Source organism: Chrysemys picta, chromosome 2 (genome assembly GCF_011386835.1).
Source record: "Chrysemys picta bellii isolate R12L10 chromosome 2, ASM1138683v2, whole genome shotgun sequence".
NCBI lineage: Eukaryota > Metazoa > Chordata > Testudines > Emydidae > Chrysemys > Chrysemys picta.
In genome coordinates, this window is record NC_088792.1 from 94,529,537 (window position 1) to 94,541,877 (window position 12,341).

The following is a 12,341-nucleotide window of genomic DNA, read 5'->3' on the forward strand; positions in this document are numbered from 1 at the left end:
TCTACCATCTTTCTTTGGGATGTCAGATGTAGTCTATAGCTCTCCACAATGTATTGGACTCCTTGCAATGAAAGAAAATTGACTGAGTGCATACATTTTTTTGGCACACCTGCAGTATGCTTATAGAACAGTTATTCCTTCTCACATTGCCCTCATCTTGTTGGTAGAGCTGGTGGAGTTGACATACTCCATGGCCTGGGCGGGTCATCTAAACAATGTCTGGAGTAGTGTTTGAGTGTTATATGGTACACCTGTCATCTGAGCATAGCATTAGGATAGCTAAAATGTATGATCTCTTCAGGTTACCAAAAGAGTTTGTGCTGCATATGAGAAGCAGCTCACCGATTTCAGCACTGCTCTGTGCCCTTCATTAATCTGGAGATTATGAACTTGCAGTTTGATTGTTTATAGTTTATCAGAATATAACATTTCTTAAGTTTTCTATTTCTGTTACTTGCTCATACAGCTAGCCAATGCCTGGATCTTGTTTTTAGTAGATATTGTTTCTTAAAAAGTTCTATTCTGTTGTCCAGTTCATTATTTGAATTCATTTATTATTCCTTGTTTTAAGCTAAACTCAGCAACCATGACAACCACTTGCCTGAATCTGAGCAGTATGAATAAGGATATTTTTATGTCAACCTTGGATAAATCTTTTTATCTGAGCCCCAACACTTGAGGATATTGACTGTTTGCTTAGGGCTAATGGGTGCTGAGGGAGAGGTCGACTCCCACTAACTGCCGAGCAACTTACAGGGGAATGAACCAACAAAGTTGGTTGAACTGTGGAAAACTTTTGAACCAAGCAAACTCGAATCAGTTATGTTTCCAGCTTGCCTTACAAAAGCAAGCCACCCAAGTTAGAGCTGAAGAGTTACTAGAATAGTCTAATCCCCTGACGCCCAGAGTTGACACTAAACTGCCCCACCTTCCCACACCGACCAACAATATCAGCATGGTTCACCAATGAACGACATCAGAAGAACCACTCAGGCAGAAAATAGAATGTAAGTGGTACAACATCTGCTCCAAATCTAGCCTCCAGCATGAAAATTTCTTGTAGGACACCACCACCAGCACAGCTACAAAACCACACCGCACAGTCAACTAGCTGCATTATTTGAACAGACCCACGCATCAGCTGCTGCGAGGAACTCTCATTATATTCTGCAGAAAAGATCAAACAGCTGCACGAGGAACTCAGTGAGGCAGAATACTCAGAACCAGACTGGATGCCTGTAACTGCTCTCTGCTCCACCACTTCAATGGAGTTTAGCCCACTCATGCACATTGGAGACTTGAGAAACATTTGTTCCTTCAGTGTTCCTTCTGGCTGGTGTAGGCTAGCAAAGAGCAACCGTGTCTTCTGCTAATGGAAATTATCAACAACGTCCTCAGAAAAGTAAACCTGCAGCCTTTTCAAAAAACAACAACAACACTCGCCCCCAATTATCTGGTTAGCCCACAAAAAGCCAAAATTTGATACATAAACATTCTCTAAATTATCACCCTGTCTCTCATCTGCCATTCCTAGCAGAATTCCCAGAGAAGTGGTCTGAAATCAATACAGTGAAATTCAATAAAGACAACTGCAAGTATTGTACTTCAGAAGGAAAAATCACAGAAATCACACAAATACACAGTGGGGAATAACTGGCTAGGTGGCAGTACTGGAGTAAGGGATCTGAGGGTTATAGCAGACCACAAACTGAATATGAGTCAACAGTGTGATACTGCTGGGGAAAAGGCAAATGTCTTTCTGGTGTAGTACCGGGAGTGTCATATGTAAGACACAGGAGATGATTGTTCTGTTCTATTCAGCAATGGCGGGGGGCCTCAGCTGGAGTCCTGTATCCAGTTTTGGGCCCCGCATTTTAAGAAAGATGTGAACAAATTGGAGAGAATCCAGAGGAGAACCAAAAAAAATGATACAACGTTTAGAAAACGTGACCTATGAGGAAAGGCTGAAAGAACTGGGCCTATTTAGTCTAGCGAAAAGACTAAAGGGGGACACAATAACAGTTTTACAATAGATAAAAGGTTGCTATAAAGAGGAGGGTGATCAATTGTTTGCCATATTCACTGAAAGCAGGATAAGAAGTTATGGGCTTAACCTGCAGCAAGGGAGACCTAGGCTAGATATTAGGAAAAATTCTCACTATACGGAGAGTTAAGTACTGAAATAGGCTTCCGACAGAGATTGTGGAATCTACATCATTGGAGGTTTTTAAGAACAGGTTAGACAAACACCTGTCAGGAATGGTCTAGGCATACTTAAAGCTGCCTCAGCTCAGTGGGCTGGACGAGATAACCTCCCTTCTAGCCCTACATTCCTAAGATGCTCTTAAAACAATTGGAAAATAGTGACGACACTAAGCTCTAACAACATGTGATATGTACCAACGTACTGAATGTCTCAGACCAGGACCCAGCACAGAGACACAGCCCTACTAGCATTAACGAATGACCTCCCCATGGCAATAGAGGCCATATCTTAATGCTTATACTACTCAACCTCTCGGTTGCCTTTGAGGAATTGGACCACAGAGTGCGGTTGACCCACCGGCACAGCATACCTGGCATGATGTGGTACTGCAGAGGCTCCAACTTCTCCTCTAACAGGACACAGTGACAGTGGACAATTTCTGTTCACCTCAGGGAGCCCTTAGTAGTGGAGTCTCTTCAAGAATTACGAAATTCCTCCTCTCTCTTCAAGATACATCCAACTATTTCGAGTTGTGGGGATAGGCCAAGAGCTCTGCTGCCAACAACATGCCAAGGACATTCATTTGTGTATCATTTTCAACAGATGCAGCCATGGCCACCACAAGGATGTCACAATGCCTACAGGAGAGCAGCAACTACAGGAAGACCAGCCGGCTCAAACTCAACCCATGCAAGACCAAAGCGATGCTGGTTGGAAGGGCTGCTTTGGAAAACTAGCAAGACGCCAAACTCCCTTTCCATTGAAGAACTCTGCCCCATTTTAACAAAGGGTTGAGAAACCTGTAGGTCCTGTTCAACTTAGAACTAAGCACAGGTTATCAAGTAGTATGGATAGCAAAAAAGCCATCTTCTGCCATCAGCTAGCTAGGAAACTTCACTCTTTTCTCTCTTGGATGATCTACCCAAAGTGATTCATGCATTCACCTCCTCGACTGGTTTACTGTAACTAGCTATTACTAAAGATGAAAGCAATGCAGAAGCTCCTACTTATGCAGAATGAGGGTACCTGTATCCTCAATAGGACAGGCTACTATGAACACAATGCCGCAGTTCTCAGATTCCTCCATGAATTCCTACTCTAGTTCCACTGCTGGTCCGAGGCCTCATTAGTGAGGATCAAAGCCACCAATAATTCAGGACCTAGCTACATCTGCAATTGAATCTCCATCTGCAATCCACGAAGACTGCTGTGCTCCTACAGGACAGTGCAATTAACAAACACCAAGATGAAACACATGAGAACAGGAGAGAAAGTGTTCTCAAAGTGGCTGAATTTTATTTTTAATAAGTATCTTTGCCAACTGAACCAATATACCTACAGAATGATAGGCGGGAGTTAAAAGCTACTCTCAAATTTATAAACTTGAGAAACAGGATAGCATTTAGGATAGAAACATAGGATATAGTTTATCTCAAATGAGCGAGTTAAAAAGATCTCTTACCCATATTTACTTAAGAGACTAGTGCGCACTCCATACAGAGAGATCCACAAGTAAAAATCTGGATGATGTACTGTAAAGGAACAACAATCCCTTTCTAAGCAGTTGGTGTCTGGGAGAGATGCCACTAATGTTTCAACATCCTGTGATGGTATGTTTTTGGTCCTCCAAAGGTTGCTAGGGTTTTAGAGGGAGAAAAAGCATCAGATCCTATTTCTAATTTAAAGAAAAAAAAAAAGTGTAACCCTTCTGCCAGGTGGAGTCAGCAGCAAGGGCCGGGTTCAATATCTATTCTAGGTTTCAGAGTAGCAGGTTCTAGGGGTTCCTCTTAACAACAGAAAATAGAACGGTCTTGAGCTGCCACTCAGAAATCTGGGAAAACTAAACACCACCCCTGGGAGCCTCTAAGGGCTCGTCTACACTACCAAGTTTTGTTGACAAAACTTATGTCGACACCCAAAAGTCGACAAAACAAAAATTGCTAAAGGATGTTCACACTTGCTGCCTCTGTCGACAGATCATGTCCACATTGGGGACACCATCATCGACAGGGTGAGCAATGCACCGTGGGTATGTATCCCACAGTGCAGTGTTGTGGGAAGGAAGAGCTGATTGCTGCGCATCTTGGGACTCGTCTCCAAGTTCTCCCACAGCCCCCTCAGTGCTGAGAGCAGCATCATGAGTAGCTCTGTGAGCTCTCCGTGCTGAGGAATGGCAAAGCAGCACAGCAGTCTGTCCCCCTCCCCCTGCAGCAGCAGCAGCAGTCGTCTGCCTGATGCTGTGTTCCTAGCGCAGGGCAGAACAGGAGCATTTCAATTATTTGCTCTTTGTTTGTTCCCCAAAGGGAGCAGCGCACAGATACTTCCCTGAGCTTTGAAAGGGGAGGGGTGCATGCCTGCAGAGCAGCAGAGATCAAAACACTGAGCAGAGCAATCAGGGGCAGGCATTGTGGGATAGTGGTGGAAGCCAGTTCTGTTGACAAAACAATCAGGAGTGTCTACACTGGCTCTTTGTCAATGGAAAAGGAAGGGAAAAAAAACAAAAAAGTCTCAGGGGTGGAATTTTTTTGTCGCCAAAACTGGGAATTTTTCACGACAAAAGTCCATTGTAGTGTGTACGCTCTTGCTGTTTTGTCGCCAAAAGGCAGTTTTTGGTGACAAAACTTGTTAGTGTAGGCAATGCCTAAGAAGCAATACTTCCCCTCTCGCAAGCACTGAGTCTGTGTACAACAAAATAAGAGAAACAAGGTGGGTGAAATAATATCTTTTATTGGACCAACTTCTGTTGGTGAGAGAGACAAGCTTTCAAGCTACCCAGAGCTCTTTCTCAGGTCTGGGAAAGGTACTCAGAGTGTCACAGCTGAATACAGATAGTTCAGCCTAAGTAGTCAGCACATATTCTAAGGGACCCTTCAAGGCACGACCTGTAAACACTCCTATGGTCATAGGTCAAAAAGGGAGGTTAGTGGGTTAAAGATTGTTGTAACCGACTAACCCTCTTTTTGTCTTCTGACTACAGGGGCATTAACACCTTTCACTCATACAATAAGGATAACAACATTTCATTACCCCTGCTTTGAAATACTGGAGTGATTTGTAACTGAAATCAGCCAAAATCAATCATTTTGGCAAAGCAGCTCCGTCATGCTGATCACCTAGGCAAAGTAGACATATCTAAGCAAACATGATCTGCTCCTGAAGTCTTTTCCCCTCCATGCATTCCTAGATGTCAGGGAGAGCTCATTCAGACCCCGCTCACAATAGAAAAAAAAATCGTTTTTTTTAAATAAGAAAACTAAAACTTTTGCACAGACACTTATCAGTTCATCTTCATTGTCCTGCTCTCCTGTAGCTTCACACAGACAGGGCAGGAAATACGGAACAAGATAGCTGAAGGGTATACTGGTAAACAGTTCTGTTTTAAAGATAGCTTTCGATACAAATGTTGTGGTTGGGGCTGTGCTCTTTAAATAGTTTTGTGGCTTTTAACTTTAACTGATGATACACAGGTTGCAATCATTAAATTTGAAAACGTGAAAAAATGTTTGCAGGCCTTCAGATTTCTAATCATCTTATTGAAACAAAAAGAAAATGTAATTTGCTGACCACCACAACTAAACCATACTGATAAATTACCCCGCCTCCACCTTAAAATCACAACTGAACACAAGCTGCTGGGTTTATTATTAATTTTCTTTACAATCATCACACAGTGATATTTTTCACCAGTGTGCAGATCCTTCTGCTTCTAGTGGGAGCAAACATTCAGAATTTGCCATAAAAGTAATGCAGAACATTGCTGACATCACAGTCAAGAACAGCGCAAACAGTTCCAAGTCAGAGAAGTCTGATTCCAAGGCCTCTCTCTCTCTCAGCTCTCCTTCCTTTACTTCTCCTAGCATCCAAAGTGTTTAATATTCAGTATACATTCAGAGACAGGGATTGGTCCTGCTTTGAGCAGGGGGTTGGACTAGATGACCTCCTGAGGTCCCTTCCAACCCTGATATTCTATGATTCTATTTCAACTTGAAGTAAATGTTTAGTGAGGTCATTAGCTTTCACAAGTTCAGACGAGAAATTTAATACTGTGATTGGTTATAGCACAAGAATGGGAATCAGGCGACCAGGGTTCTAATCTTGGCTTTCCCCCCACATTTGCTAAGTAACGTTGAACAAATCCTCTAAATGCACTGTGTCTGAGTTTCCCTATCTGTAAAATGGGGATAATAGTGCATCACAGAGTTATTAAGAGGAATTCATCTGTGCTTTCAAAAGCACTTTAGCTCCTCGGATGTCAGGGGATGGAAGCAAAATAATAAACTATTATTGTTATTGTTTGGAAAGTATGATTATTCCAATTGAGGAGTAAAGTGATTGTAAGCTTTAAATCCAGGATGATTACAATTTTATAGAAAAGGTTTCATAACCAAAACCTACCAGTAATTGGAGGAATAATTTTCTTATTAAATAAAAAAAAAAACTGTCTAGCCATCATTAGTAGCATTCATAATTTTTTTCATTATTGCCCTTTATCCTGTATGATCTTTACACTAGACTAGAACAGAAAATGAAATGACCTTTCTGATTTCTCTAGTTTTAAAAAATACATAGCCTCATAGTTTTGTGGAAAACGAATATTCTTGTTTTGCACATGCCTTAGAAAATATCACCACCTTTTATTATTCTATTATACTTGCTACTTTTGAGTATAGATAGCACTTATCTGCAGCTCTAGAAGTACTTTACAACAGATAGGTGTTTTACCTATTTTACATATGTATAAACTAAGGCAAAAGCTAAGTGATCATCCCATAGTGATACAGTCTTTTGTGGTATAGTAGGGAATAGAGTCATTTAAAACCATTATATGGCATTCACTCTTAATGCTACTCTTCCTCTTCCTTGTAAACTGTTTGAAGAAAATGTGAAGGATTCAACTTCTTCAACCTGGTCTAATATTATAAAATATACTGCCATAAGATACCACAGAAGCAGGGATAATTCAAGTGTTGCCCTTTTGCTCTGTTTAGTAACTGGATAACGAGCTTCATTAAGAACATGTCTGTCTGTAGATTAAATTAAACCCTATACTACAGAATATAATATGGATAATATAGTTCCAAGATTTAAAACATTTAAGAATAATCACTTGGTTTCATCTGCTGAACCGACCTATGGGACAGTTAGCACAAGTGAAATAATGATAGCCATAATGTAAGATTATATATTTCAAATGTTACTATGTGCAGTGCAGCAGCATGCTTTAAACAAGCAAAGGAAGTGGAGTAATATTTTAGTATTTCTTGCCAGGTTACAATATCTAACCCTAAACTATACAAAAAGGCTTTTAGACTAACATGTGCTCACCATAAGAACTGGACAAACTTGACTGTGGGCACTTTCTGTGGCTAATCTAGCGAATGGGTTTACTGGCAGGAAGATTCACAGAAAAAGCACATTTTAAGCAAATATTGGAGAGTGCTTGGAGAAGGGATTTTAACAACTCTCTAGCTCAGCCCTCAGAAGTCCGCATCATGACAGGAGCTCCGTTAGCACTCTGCAGTACACAGGTATGTGAAGGCATTCTGTTGATATACAACAATAAGAATAGGAGGAAACTGCCCGGACATAGATGGGTTCCAAATAACTGTGTTTATTAACTATATCTGACCATACAAGGCCAAGCTACATTTATATACTGACACTCTGTCAGGGTTCTGTTGGATTCTCCAGTAGAAGAGAGGGAGGCACACAAGAAGACTCAAAGAGAGAGAGGCACTGACCAGAGAAGAGGCACTGCAGGGTTTAAATTTTGCAGAAGACCTTGCACAGGTCAGTTAGATCCCCGAGTGACTTGTATACACCATGCTTATTGGTAACCGCACAACCTCTGGGATGTGTGGACTCTAATCCTAATTACAAAAATGATTTCTTTCTATCCTTATTTCATGGCCCCCAGCTGAGGCTGCTTTCTCCAATCAGCCCCGCTTTTCCTTCCCCACCACAGCCCTCTCCCCAGGCTGTTTTAAGCTTTTAAGGCAGGAGCGGGTGACCACCCCGCTACACACACCCCACCTCAAGATCCCCTCCACTGGGGGAGGGGTGTATGTTCCTATCTCCCCAGCTTCCCTCTCAGCTGGGCCTGCAGGAGGTCTCTCTCCTGCCGCAGGTTTTCTATTAAGAGGAGCAACCTGCTTCTCTCTTCTGCAGGCTGGGTCTCCACCGTAGCCAGTCCCATTCCTGCATGGGTTCCCCTGTCCGTCTGGGTCCCCACCGTAGGTCATCCCGCTCCCGCGTGGGTTCCACTTTTTGTCTGGGGCCTTTCTGCCCCAGACAATCTCTCTTCTGGGCCCCTGGTCTTCCCCACCCCCCTCTTTTGGGGTAGTCTCAGACCAAGCCCTATCCTCTGGCCTCCCCCTCTTTCTCTGGGGCAAGGCCGTCTTTCACGGCCGCCCTTGTGGCACAGGAAGCACAGACAGTGCCTTCCTTTGGCCACCTCTGGGCGAGGCCTGGTCTTGTGAGTTCTGTGAGGGCACTCCCTCTTCTTGTGCCCCGGCTCCCCACAGGCCCAACAAGTTTGGAGCCCCCCTGTTAACTTCACAGGGGGCACTCGAGTCTCTCCATTATGTCCCGGGCGGAGCCTCTTTGAGATGGGGCACTCCCTTTTCAAGTGTCCCTGTCGCCCACAGGCGAAACAGTCTTTAGGCCCCAGCACTGGCCTCCAGCCCAAGGTGCCTGGCCCCCATTGAGGTCCAGGTGCCTTCCCCCGCAGCAGCTGAAGCAGCCCCGCCTGCTGCTCGGTGAGCCGGGCCACACAGGCTCTCCAATAATAGTCCCTCATTCCGTCCTGCGTCTCCACCTTCAGTTCCTTCACTCGATCTGGGCAACTGTCCCACAGTACTTGCCCTGGCCCCTTGTATCAGGGGTGGACCCATGTGCCAGCATTCTCCACCATGATGTAATGGGGCGGGACTCACCCCTGCGGTGCCTCCTGCTGGTCGTCTCAGGGAATTAGCGTTTCCAGCCTCCGGAGTGCCCTCTGCAGGCCAGTGTCCTGCTGCCACTGGCCCCCATGTCCCTCTCAGGACCTGGTGCCCCTTTTATCTGGGGTGCTGCCCCCTGGCAATACCTCCACACTCTGCCTCTGGGTCTCCCCTCTCTGGGGAACCCACAACCCTCTAATCCCCACCTTGCCTCAGTCGTGGGCTACTGCTAGTCACCATCTAGACCCCGCTCACTGGGGCAGACTGCAGTGTAAAAGCCACTCATCATAGGCAAGGGAAGTTTGGACCTGCTGCCCCTGCCTACCCGTGGGCTGCCCCCTGCAACCACAGTACCTAATTGGCCTTCCACTAGGCCGCAGCCTGAGGGGTTTCCGGGCTGGAGTTCCCCAGCTCCCTTGGCCTTCCCCCAGCCCTGCTGCACTCCAGGTACCTTCTCTCAGCTCCCTGCAGCCAGGTCCCTCCCTCTCAAAGCTAGAGAGAGTCTCTCTCTGGATTCTGGCCCCAGCCCTCTTTTAAGGGCCAGCTGGTCCCTCATAAAGCCAGCCTTGGCCTGATTGGGGCATGGCCCCCATTTGAGGCTGCTTTCCCCAATCAGCCCCGCTTTTCTTTCCCCGCCACAGCCCTCTCCCTGGGCTGTTTTAAGCCTTTTAAGGCAGGAGCAGGTGACCACCTCGCTACAATGATCTTATGTATATGAGACTGTGTGGGGCAATTGAAAATGTTTTACAAAAGGATTGCTTTGATAAGTTTTATTTGTACAAACCTGAAGCAACAGAATGGGCCAAATCCCCAAATTCTCCTTACCATACTCATATGAGTAATAACATAGAATTTAAATTCCACTGACTTAAAATCCCCCTCAATTTACTTATGGCAGCAGTCCCATTCAAATCAGACACAGATGGTAAAAAAAAAAAAAAAGCAAATTCAACTTTACACCGCTTTACGCTTATTGACTCTGACAAAAGCCAAAGACCAGCAGGAATCCTGATGAGCTGTTTAACCAAGACTACAGAATGAAGAACAGCCACAAGAGCTACACAAAGCTCAGATCTCACGCAAGCACTGAATCAAATTTTAAATGGTGGCTTGCATCCCACGCTACAGATTAGAACTTGTTCACTCTCTCCCATGCACACTTTCACACACAATTTTTTCCCCTTTCAATTACTTTGGATCCCTTTTTTATGCAGGTGCAATTGTTTTCAAACAGTTGTCTGTTATAATAATTGGAAATATTTAATGTATGTTAAAATATAATAAGACACTTAGAAATTTTACATCAGGTCATTGGATCAGGCAGAGTGAGTTTGTCAGACATCCGTTTGTGGTTTAGTGGTTGTTTGTGACGTTTCAGGAACCATAAACATTTGGTCTCAGTTCTTCAGTAGTAGCTGTTTGTACAGTGTTGAATTCCCAATGAACTCTGTGATTCTCCTGATAAATATCTGCATTCTTCTGCATAATGAATGTGAGGTAAGCACTTTTAATTGTATTTAACAGTGATACTGAAGTTAGGATCTCGTTCTCAGGAACGAGAAGACAAAGCAATTGAGCTGTCCTCTTAAACTCAAACAGAACACTTGAGCTTTGAACTGAATTTACCAGATTCTGCCAGGAGATAAAACTTAAAAAAAAAAAAAATCTACCAGAAAAATCTTTAGGATAAAGTTTTTAAAAAGTCACATTTGTATTTAGGCTGCAGTAGCTGAGGTGAATATTGTGCTCTGTGAAGTTTATGTAAGATAAGTACGATAATGTTAAGGGTTTACTTAGTGGTCAGGGATGCATATACAGGAACTCTGGCCTGCTTTTATGATAGCGTCTCCTGTGACCCAAGGGGTGGTGGAACAGTTTGTACAGTGGGGGTGCTCAAGCCATTGAACCAAACTGTAAACCCTGTATATGATGGAAACCACTTCACGCCACGGGCTGCTACTGCACCCCTAGTTCCAGCACCTATGTTGTGACCACCAAAACCTCTTAATGCTAGTTGGCAAGGTGGTTACAGGAATATCCTGATTCTGATGCATACATTCTGGTTCACCAAAAAATATCATGCAAGGTCTTAAATTAAAAGCTGGTGTCACACTGGTCATCAATACCATTATGAAATGTATGTACAGATACTATGTAAGGAGCTATGTATATGTATAGAAAACATGTCCTTAGAGTCTGTATCAAGGTATTAGTCACCAGCAAAGGTAAAAAACAGGTTTTCTCTTAGACAAAAAATGTTTCTCTGTCCAGATCTAAATTAAGCATTGTAAGCTATCACAATGGATGTTTATTTACATATGAAGTCAAATGTTAATGAAGAGATGTGAAATCAACATGAAAAGAACACACAGGAAAAAGCAAGCCCTGCGGGGTTACCCTGTTTATGTAAAGACAATGGGCTTTGGGGTTATTTCTAGAAGGCAAGGAAGACACCCAGGTGCCCTTCGCTAAGGAAGAAAACAAGGGCTTCTGCATTCATGAAGGTGGGATCTCATTCTGTCTTGGTTGAAAATGCTGAAGAGAACTTTAGGTGAGAGAAAACTTCTTTAGACATGAGGTTAACCTATTAGTTTAGTCTCTAGAATGTGTTTTATTATTTTGTTTTGTATGTAACCATTTGTTTCCAATATTCTTACTCACAGTTCCTTGTATCTCTGATCATAAATGTATTCTTGTTTTCACCATAAATATATATCTGAGTGCTGTAGCGTTAAGCAAAGAGCTGGTCCTGAGTTGAATCTTGCAATCTGGTGTGTGCTGTTCCCTTGGGAATAGTAGACCTGGTAATTCTGGGAGCGTTCAGGAGATGGGAGCTGAACATTGCACAGAACGCTCAGAGTATTCAGGGGCTGTGTGCGCCTGTCGCTACCTATATAGAACGCGTGAGGCCTGCAGAGGCCCAGGATGCAGTGCTTGTATTGCCAGAGGCTGTTGGTTTCAGGGAGCTGACCCACAGCAAGCACAGACAATACTCCTTCATGCTAAGGGCAGATAGTGGTGAGGTGACTCACAACCCTAGGTAGCCCTGAGGAGCATCACATCTACACCCTAGAAATCCTTTCCTGCACTTAATACACATTTCTGAAAGGAAAATGCAAAACAAAAACATTATGAGTGGTGCTGGTGACCGGTCTCATCCTAAAGATGGCTGAAGAGCAAATATCCAAGTACCC

At 43.7% G+C, this 12,341-nt stretch overlaps 1 protein-coding gene across 1 annotated transcript in view; it reads left to right on the forward strand.

The window, feature by feature from the left end:
* The first annotated feature begins 10,515 nt into the window (after positions 1-10,515).
* The window catches only part of LOC101944619 (probable G-protein coupled receptor 141), a 38,429-nt gene continuing 36,603 nt past the window's right edge, over positions 10,516-12,341 (forward strand). The window contains exon 1 of the transcript XR_010598403.1: positions 10,516-10,644. The gene's annotated coding sequence lies outside the window, so the exon portion shown is untranslated. The remainder of the gene's footprint in view (positions 10,645-12,341) is intronic.